This window comes from Dipodomys spectabilis, unplaced genomic scaffold (assembly GCF_019054845.1).
Source record: "Dipodomys spectabilis isolate Male_0828 unplaced genomic scaffold, ASM1905484v1 ptg000652l, whole genome shotgun sequence".
Taxonomy (NCBI): Eukaryota; Metazoa; Chordata; class Mammalia; order Rodentia; family Heteromyidae; genus Dipodomys; species Dipodomys spectabilis.
Window position 1 is genome coordinate 815,001 of NW_024871329.1, and position 9,440 is coordinate 824,440.

The following is a 9,440-nucleotide window of genomic DNA, read 5'->3' on the forward strand; positions in this document are numbered from 1 at the left end:
CTTCCTTCCTTCCTTCCTTCCTTCCTTCCTTCCTTCCTTCCTTCCCTCCTTCTTCCTCCCTCCCTCCCTTCCTTCCTTCCTTCCTTCCTTCCTTCCTTCCTTCTTTCCTTCCTTCTGTCTTTCTTGCTAGTGAGACTTGATCTCATAGCCTTGTGTTATTCTTTGCTCATGGATGGTGCTCCACCATCCATGGACCATACCTCCACTTCTGTGGATTCATTGGAGATAAAAGCCTCTTGGATTTGTCTGTTTGGGCTGGCTCTGTACTGACATCCTCAGACCTGAGCAGCTACGGTTATAGGCATAGCTCCTTTTTGGCTTTTCTGTGTATTTTTGCTTCCTCCAGAAAAACTATTGATTCTGTTTTCTCTTTTAAGTCCAGCCATGGATCTTCAGTGTTTGCTCACACATACTGGGCAGCTGTCATCAAACATCTGTCATCAAACATCCTGTGTTTTCTGTGTTCTTTGTTTCCTGTTTCTTTTTCTCTCCTTTATTGTTCTCCTTTTTTTTTTTTTTTTTAAATCGGTCATGGGTCATGGGTCCTGAACTCTGGGCCTGGGCGCTGTCCTTCAGCTCTTCAGCTCAAGGCTAGCGCTCTACCACTTGAGGCACAGCACCACTTCCGGCTTTTTCTACAGCGCCACTTCCGGCTTTTTCTACAGCGCCACTTCCAGCTTTTTCTGCTTATGTGGTGCTGAGGAATCGAACCCAGGGCTTCATGCATGCGAGGCAGGCGCTCTACCCCTGAGCCGCCTTCCCAGCCCCTCTTTATTTTACCAGCTCTCTTCTTTTCATTGTTCTGCAGTTTCCTGTCAGCTCACCTGCGGCATGTTCACTTTCATTCTCTCGGTAGTTACTCACGGTAGAAGGCATCGTCCGGCTCTCCACACGCTGCCCAGAGCCGGGCTCTTTCGTCTTACCTGTGGCTTGCGGGGAACAGCAAATGTCCCAGCTGCCAAAGGACGTGGGTGCTGCCTAGGAAGGGACCGGCAGGTTCTATGAGGGTCAAACACCTTGAGATACCAAACGAATCTTGGGGCCTGGGCCCATCTGAGCCCATGAGTCCGGAATGGAGCAACATGGGGACCCTGGGCAGCTTCAGGGACAGGCCAGCTGACGTCCATCACAGAAGCCAGCACACAGCCCCACGGCATTAGGGTCCAGCAAGGAGATAAAGGGGCTGGGGTGGCTCTCGGGGCCTTCCGGCCATCCCAGCCCGACCCGGGCAAGGCTTGACTCTGGGCGGCAGACTGGGGCAGAGACCCTTGACCTTGTGGGCTCACCCAGAGGGCTGTGTGAGGCTGCTGTGCCGAGCCCAGGCCTTCCCTCAGTCCTTTCTGCTTCTGTGGCCCTGAGCTCAGTCTTGCTGGGAAGGGAACCCAGCCGTGGCTGCTGGGCGCCTCCGGCCGGTCTGCAGACCTCACCAGCCTCCGCCTGCGCTCTCCGGCTCCGCCGCGCGGCCCCTTCCGCAGAGCAGCCCTCTGCTGGGAAAAAAATCCATTCCGCTTTGTCTGAACATTATTAGGCTTTGCTTGTGCAGGGTCATTTTCTCCCAGAGATAAAATATTTGTTATTGAGCAAGACCATAAATAATGATATCATTGACTTACAGCCCAAGGAATAAAATACGTACACAGGAGTATAATTGGTGATGGAGTAATACGTGAGGGGGAGGGAAAGCTCTTGATCACAGTAAAATCCTGCTTAGTAAGTTAGAAGGGATGAGGGACTATGAAATGCCAAGTCTGACACGATTGCTGTGCTCAGGTAAACGGATGATGCTAAGGTGGACGGCAGCGTGTTAAGGACAGAACAGGGCATTTGCCTCCAGACTCCGAGGAGGAGCTTTGCCTCCCGCTCGTCCCCCCGGGAAATCCATCCCCCACGGTGACCGGGGTGGGGGCTTCTTTGCGCTCTGGGCTGGGCTCTGTTGAGCGTTGAGTCATGAAGTTAAAGGAGAAAAGGAGATTTGCTGGGTCCTTAGTGAGGGCCGCTGGTGAAGGGGTGGGTTCTGGCGCAGCCCGGTCTGCGCAGTGATTTGTACCGACAGCTTCGTAGTCTTCATGGTCACACCGTAGGAAGCTCAGTGAGAAACCTGCGGGGGACCCGTGGAGTAACTTCGCAACTCTTCTTCAGGTCCCTGGGATAAACCTCAGTTACTGAACTGCAGGGCATTCAAAGCTCTCCTTCCATGGCTGTCTGTCTGCTGTGCTCTCCTTGCGGAACGAGCTGTCAGCGTGGCTTTCCTCTGAATGAAGCTGACTGTTTCTTGCTCTGGGGGTTTCTCTGTGCTTTATTTCCAGCCGTCTGGCGCTGGTATGCGTGGTGTGTCTTGGTATGTGCCCTGGTCCTGTCTGGGCTCGATCATGCTCTAGGCCGGCTGGCTGGTGACTCATAAGACTGCACATGCTCCCCTCCTCCATCAGACCAGCCCGGGCATGGTCTGACGGTGGCCGCTGAGGCATGAGAGTGGGCAGGCCCAGCTTTGTGGTCCACATAAGGCCCGGGCATGTTTGTTAACACCTTCCCACCAAAGAAAGTGACACGGCGGCCGAGGGTGGGAGGGGTCATGTCCCACAGCAGAGGCCGGGCCAGGGAGAGCAGCTGTGGCCGCACACTGCCTCCTGCCCCCTGCCCGCTGAGGCCAGCACCGGACACACACGGTGACCCCTCCCCTGCAGGCTGACGCGGCCCAGGGATGCCCTGGCTCTTGATCCCCGGGAAGGTCTCTGAATCCACACCACAGAGATGCAAGTCCCTCACTCCAAGACAGCCTGGCTGCAGCCAAGCCTGGGCTCCTTCACCTCAGCCACGCAGGGCGACGGTGCTGCGCTGTGGACACCTCCACACTGACCACAACGCACTGTCCCTCACCTCAGCCACGCAGGGCGACGGTGCTGCGCTGTGGACACCTCCGCAGAGCCCACACTGACCACATGCCCACGCTGACCACGACGCACTGTCCCTCACCTCAGCCACGCAGGGCGACGGTGCTGCGCTGTGGACACCTCCACAGAGCCCACGCTGACCACGACGCACTGTCCCTCACCTCAGCCACGCAGGGCGACGGTGCTGTGCTGTGGACACCTCCGCAGAGCCCACACTGACCACATGCCCACGCTGACCACGACGCACTGTCCCTCACCTCAGCCACGCAGGGCGACGGTGCTGCGCTGTGGACACCTCCGCAGAGCCCACGCTGACCACGACGCACTGTCCCTCACCTCAGCCACGCAGGGCGACGGTGCTGCGCTGTGGACACCTCCACAGAGCCCACGCTGACCACGACGCACTGTCCCTCACCTCAGCCACGCAGGGCGACGGTGCTGCGCTGTGGACACCTCCGCAGAGCCCACACTGACCACATGCCCACGCTGACCACGACGCACTGTCCCTCACCTCAGCCACGCAGGGCGACGGTGCTGCGCTGTGGACACCTCCGCAGAGCCCACGCTGACCACGACGCACTGTCCCTCACCTCAGCCACGCAGGGCGACGGTGCTGCGCTGTGGACACCTCCGCACTGACCACAACGCACTGTCCTCCCAGCTCACCAAGTCCCCATCACCCTCCTCTCAAACCCACACTCAGACACGGGCGGCAATGTGCGGGTGTTCTAGTGCCCCCCCCCCCCCCCGGCCAGCAGGAGGGGTCGTCCGCCCGGTCAGCCTCCGCCTCTCCGGCAGCGGCTGCGCTGTCTCCGGACCCCTCCCCCGCCCAGGCTGTGAGGCTCAGGGCAGAGGACTCAGGCAGGGAATGGGCAGCCCTCCCCCCCCCCCCCCGCTGGCTCCCCCTCCCCCCCCCACTGACTCCTCCTCTGCTGGCTCCCCCTCCCCCGCTGGATCCCCTCCCCCCCACTGACTCCTCCTCTGCTGGCTCCCCCTCCCCCCACTGACTCCTCCTCTGCTGGCTCCCCCTCCCCCGCTGGCTCCCCCTCCCCCCACTGACTCCTCCTCTGCTGGCTCCCCCTCCCCCGCTGGATCCCCCTCCCCCCCACTGACTCCTCCTCTGCTGGCTCCTCCCCCTCCCCCGCTGGATCCCCTCCCCCCCACTGACTCCTCCTCTGCTGGCTCCCCCTCCCCCGCTGGATCCCCTCCCCCCCACTGACTCCTCCTCTGCTGGCTCCCCCTCCCCTATTGACCCCCCTCCCCCGCTGGCTCCCCCTCCCCCACGCTGCTCCCCCCAGCCCCTGCGTCAGCCTGGCGCTGCCCCTGCTGGAGCAGTTGCCATCCACACTGTGCCCACTCAGAGGAGTTCCTCCCCCACACCAGGCCCAAGGACACCACCCTGGCCAGGCCTCCAGGCTGGGCGGACTCCCCCCCCCCTCGGCTACCCGCCCCCTCCCCTCCCCCTCCCCTCCCCCCCAGCCTGGCCTTGGCTTCTGTCCATCTCCCCCATCTCCCTGGTGGACACTGCATTCTATGAAGGCAGCCTTGGTGCCTCCAGATCCCCGTGGGACAGGCCCGGGAAGGGCCGGCCCAGCCAGCTGGAGAGGCGCCGGGCCCACGTTCAGAACCTCCCAGGGCCCCCGTTCAGACCCCCCCCCAGGGCCCCCAGAGCCCGGGGAGGGCCGGCCCAGCCAGCGGGAGAGGTGCCGGGCCCATGTTCAGACCCCCCCCCCCCACGGCCCCCAGGAGCCCGGGAAGGGCCGGCCCAGTGGGAGAGGCGCCAGGCCCGCGTTCAGACCCCCCAGGGCCCCCAGAGCCCGGGAAGGGCCACGGCTGTCCTTGCTGCTGCTTCTGTCAAGGAAACGGACTGGCCGAGGTGGCCGGGGCCGGGGGCGTGGGGTCCCGCCGCGGGCAGCCTGTCCCGCGTCGCTGGCGGCCGGGCGGCTGTGAGCGGCCTGCGCGCTGTCCTGTGCGCCGGCTGGGGTCCGCGCGGCTCCGGTGCTGAGCCAGAGCCCACGTGGAGACGGACACGGAGGGCAGTCCTGGCCTCCCCGTCCAGAGGCTGCCCCCGCTCGCGTCCAAGCAGGCCGCTGCCACAGAGACGGCACCAGACCTTCCTTGGTCTCAGACGTGCGGTCGGACAATCTGGAGCTGGACGGACGCAGGGCTGGGAGGGCAGACGTTTGGCGGGACTTACCGTCCAGGGAGTGCTGGGTGGACGGTGGGCAGGGCCAGCAGACCCTGTGAGGGGCGGGAGAGGCAGCGGTGTCTGGGCACTGGCAGCAGAGAGAGGGCTGGAGGGCAGTGAGCCCGTGAGGGCGTTAGCTGACCTGGCATGTGCAGGACTGGGGCGGGGGGGCCGGGCCTGGGGATGTGGGGGGTGGTGGACGGGGTGGGCGGGCCTGGGGATGTGGGGAGTGGTGGACGGGGTGGGCGGGCCTGGGGGGACAGGGAGGTGGGTGGGGGGCAGGTCTGGGGGAAGTGGGGGGCTGGGTGGGGGGCAGGTCTGGGGGATGTGGGGGGCTGGGTGGGGGGCAGGCCTGGGGGATGTGGGGGGGCTGGGTGGGGGGCAGGCCTGGGGGGACAGGGGGGCTGGGTGGGGGGCAGGCCTGGGGGACAGGGGAGCTGGGTGGGGGGCAGGCCTGGGGGATGTGGGGGGGGTGGGTGGGGGGCAGGCCTGGGGGACAGGGGAGCTGGGTGGGGGGCAGGCCTGGGGGATGTGGGGGGGCTGGGTGGGGGGCAGGCCTGGGGGACAGGGGAGCTGGGTGGGGGGCAGGCCTGGGGGATGTGGGGGGTGGTGGACGGGGTGGGCAGGCCTGGGGAGACAGGGGAGCTGGGTGGGGGGCAGGCCTGGGGGGACAGTGGGGCTGGGTGGGGGGCAGGCCTGGGGGGACAGTGGGGCTGGGTGGGGGGCAGGCCTGGGGGATGTGGGGGGGCTGGGTGGGGGGCAGGCCTGGGGGATGTGGGGGAGCTGGGTGTGGGGCAGGCCTGGGGGATGTGGGGGGGCTGGGTGGGGGGCAGGCCTGGGGGATGTGGGGGGGCTGGGTGGGGAGCAGGCCGGGGGATGTGGGGGGGCTGGGTGGGGGGCAGGCCTGGGGGGACAGGGGAGCTGGACGGGGGGCAGGCCTGGGGGATGTGGGGGGGCTGGGTGGGGGGCAGGCCGGGGGATGTGGGGGGGCTGGGTGGGGGGCAGGCCTGGGGGGACAGGGGAGCTGGGCGGGGGGCAGGCCTGGGGGATGGGGGGGGCTGGGTGGGGGGCAGGCCTGGGGGGACAGGGGAGCTGGGCGGGGGGCAGGCCTGGGGGATGTGGGGGGGCTGGGTGGGGGGCAGGCCGGGGGATGTGGGGGGGCTGGGTGGGGGGCAGGCCTGGGGGGACAGGGGAGCTGGGCGGGGGGCAGGCCTGGGGGATGTGGGGGGGGCTGGGTGGGGGGCTGCCTGGAGGAACCGGCCTGGGGGCCGGGAGCTGTGTGTGGGTGTGGGAAGGGGAGGGCAGGGTGGAACCTGTGCTCCAGGGCACAGGTGGCGGTGGGCTCCGGACGAGGCTGGTGGACCCAGGATGTCCTCTCATCCTCTGTGGCTGTCCGGGAAGAGGTGCAGGACGGCCCCAGAGGGAGGGAGAGGGCGCAGCAAGGGTGAGGGCAGACTGCGTCCTGCCAGGACTGACCAGCAGCCACTCCCCTGTGCACGCTCAGCAGCGGCGGTCTCCGGGCTCCCGTGTGCACGCTCAGCAGCGGCGGTCTCCGGGCTCCCCGTGTGCACGCTCAGCAGCGGCGGTCTCCGGGCTCCCGTGTGCACGCTCAGCAGCGGCGGTCTCCGGGCTCCCCGGTGCACGCTCAGCAGCGGCGGTCTCCGGCTCCCCTGTGCACGCTCAGCAGCGGCGGTCTCCGGGCTCCCCGGTGCACGCTCAGTAGTGGCAGCAGTCTCCGGGCTCCCCGTGTGCACGCTCAGCAGCGGCGGTCTCCGGGCTCCCCGGTGCACGCTCAGTAGTGGCAGCAGTCTCCGGGCTCCCGTGTGCACGCTCAGCAGCGGCGGTCTCCGGGCTCCCCGTGTGCACGCTCAGCAGCGGCGGTCTCCGGGCTCCCCGGTGCACGCTCAGCAGCGGCGGTCTCCGGGCTCCCGTGTGCACGCTCAGCAGCGGCGGTCTCCGGGCTCCCGTGTGCACGCTCAGCAGCGGCGGTCCCCAGGAAAGGCCATGGTGGGCGCACACCTGGCCAGCTCTGCCTGCCCTGCATGCCAGGCAGCGACTTGGCGCGTCCGGGGGTGCTGGGCTCGGGGAGAGAGCAGGCTGCCTGGGCCTGGGCCTGCACTGATGGGCAGGGGTGCTAGGCACTGCCGGCCGGGCTGGCAGCGGAGGCTGTGCTGGGCTCTGTGTGCCTGCAGGGCCCAAACACATTCCCGGTCACCCGGGCCTGACCTCCACTTGCTCTCCCATTGGATCCAGGTTCAACGCAGCCCAGCCACCCTGTGGCAACACAGTGGCCGTGGGCGTGCAGGGCGGCGAGTGTAGGGCAGGGCGGCGGGCGTGGGGCAGGGCGGCGGGCGTGGGGCAGGGCGGCGGGCGTGGGGCAGGGCGGCGTGGGGCACGGGTGGGCGTGGGGCACGGGTGGGCGTGGGGCACGGGTGGACGTGGGGCACGGCGGCGGGCGTGGGGCAGGGCGGTGGGCGTGGGGCACGGCGGCGGGCATGGGGCAGGGCGGCGGGCGTGGGGCACGGGTGGGCGTGGGGCAGGGCGGCGGACGTGGGGCACGGCGGCGGGCGTGGGGCACGGCGGCGGGCGTGGGGCAGGGCGGCGGGCGTGGGGCACGGCGGCGGGCGTGGGGCAGGGCGGTGGGCGTGGGGCAGGGCGGCGGGCGTGGGGCAGGGCGGTGGGCGTGGGGCACAGGTGGGCGTGGGGCAGGGCGGCAGGCGTGGGGCAGGGTGGCGGGCGTGGGGCAGGGTGGTGGGGCAGGGCGGTGGGCGTGGGGCACGGGTGGGCGTGGGGCACGGGTGGGCGTGGGGCAGGGCGGCGGACGTGGGGCACGGGTGGGCGTGGGGCACGGGTGGGTGTGGGGCACGGGTGGGCATGGGGCATGGGTGGGCGTGGGGCACGGCGGCGGGCGTGGGGCTGGGCGGTGGGCATGGGGCACGGCGGCGGGCGTGGGGCACGGGTGGGCGTGGGGCACGGGTGGGCGTGGGGCAGGGCGGCGGACGTGGGGCACGGGTGGGCGTGGGGCAGGGCGGCGGGCGTGGGGCAGGGCGGCGGGCGTGGGGCACGGGTGGGCGTGGGGCAGGGCGGCGGGTGTGGGGCACGGGTGGGCGTGGGGCAGGGCGGCGGGTGTGGGGCACGGGTGGGCGTGGGGCACGGGTGGGCGTGGGGCACGGGCGGGCGTGGGGCATGGGCGGGCGTGGGGCACGGGTGGGCGTGGGGCACGGGTGGGCGTGGGGCCGGGCGGCGGGCGTGGGGCATGGCGGCGGGCGTGGGGCACGGGCGGGCGTGGGGCACGGGTGGGCGTGGGGCACGGGCGGGCATGGGGCAGGGCGGCGGGCGTGGGGCAGGGCGGCGGGCGTGGGGCATGGGTGGGCGTGGGGCAGGGCGGCGGGCGAGGGGCAGGGCGGCGGGCGAGGGGCAGGGCGGCGGGCGTGGGGCAGGGCGGCGGGCGTGGTGCACGGGCGGGGGTGGGGCAGGGCGGCGGGCGTGGGGCACGGGCGGGCGTGGGGCAGGGCGGCGGGCGTGGGGCAGGGCGGCGGGCGTGGGGCCGGGCGGCGGGCGTGGGGCATGGCGGCGGGCGTGGGGCACGGGCGGGCGTGGGGCATGGGTGGGCGTGGGGCACGGGTGGGCGTGGGGCACGGGTGGGCGTGGGGAAGGGCGGCGGGCGTGGGGCAGGGCGGCGGGCGTGGGGCATGGGTGGGCGTGGGGCAGGGCGGCGGGCGAGGTGCAGGGCGGCGGGCGTGGGGCAGGCGGCGGGCGTGGTGCACGGGCGGGGGTGGGGCAGGGCGGCGGGCGTGGGGCACGGGCGGGCGTGGGGCAGGGCGGCGGGCGTGGGGCAGGGCGGCGGGCGTGGGGGCCGGGCGGCGGGCGTGGGGCATGGCGGCGGGCGTGGGGCACGGGCGGGCGTGGGGCACGGGTGGGCGTGGGGCACGGGTGGGCGTGGGGCAGGGCGGCAGGCGTGGGGCAGGGCGGCGGGCGTGGGGCACGGGTGGGCGTGGGGCACGGGCGGGCGTGCGGCACGGGCGGGCGTGGGGCACGGGTGGGCGTGGGGCAGGGCGGCGGGCGTGGGGCACGGGTGGGCGTGGGGCAGGGCGGCGGGCGTGGGGCACGGGTGGGCGTGGGGAAGGGCGGCGGGCTTGGGGCAGGGCGGCGGGCGTGGGGCACGGGTGGGCGTGGGGCAGGGCGGCGGGCGTGGGGCACGGGGTGGGCGTGGGGCACGGGCGGGCGTGGGGCAGGGCGGCGGGCGTGGGGCAGGGCGGCGGGCGTGGGGCACGGTGGTGGGCGTGGGGCACGGGTGGGCGTGGGGCAGGGCGGCGGGCGTGGGGCACGGGTGGGTGTGGGGCAGGGCGGCGGGCGTGGGG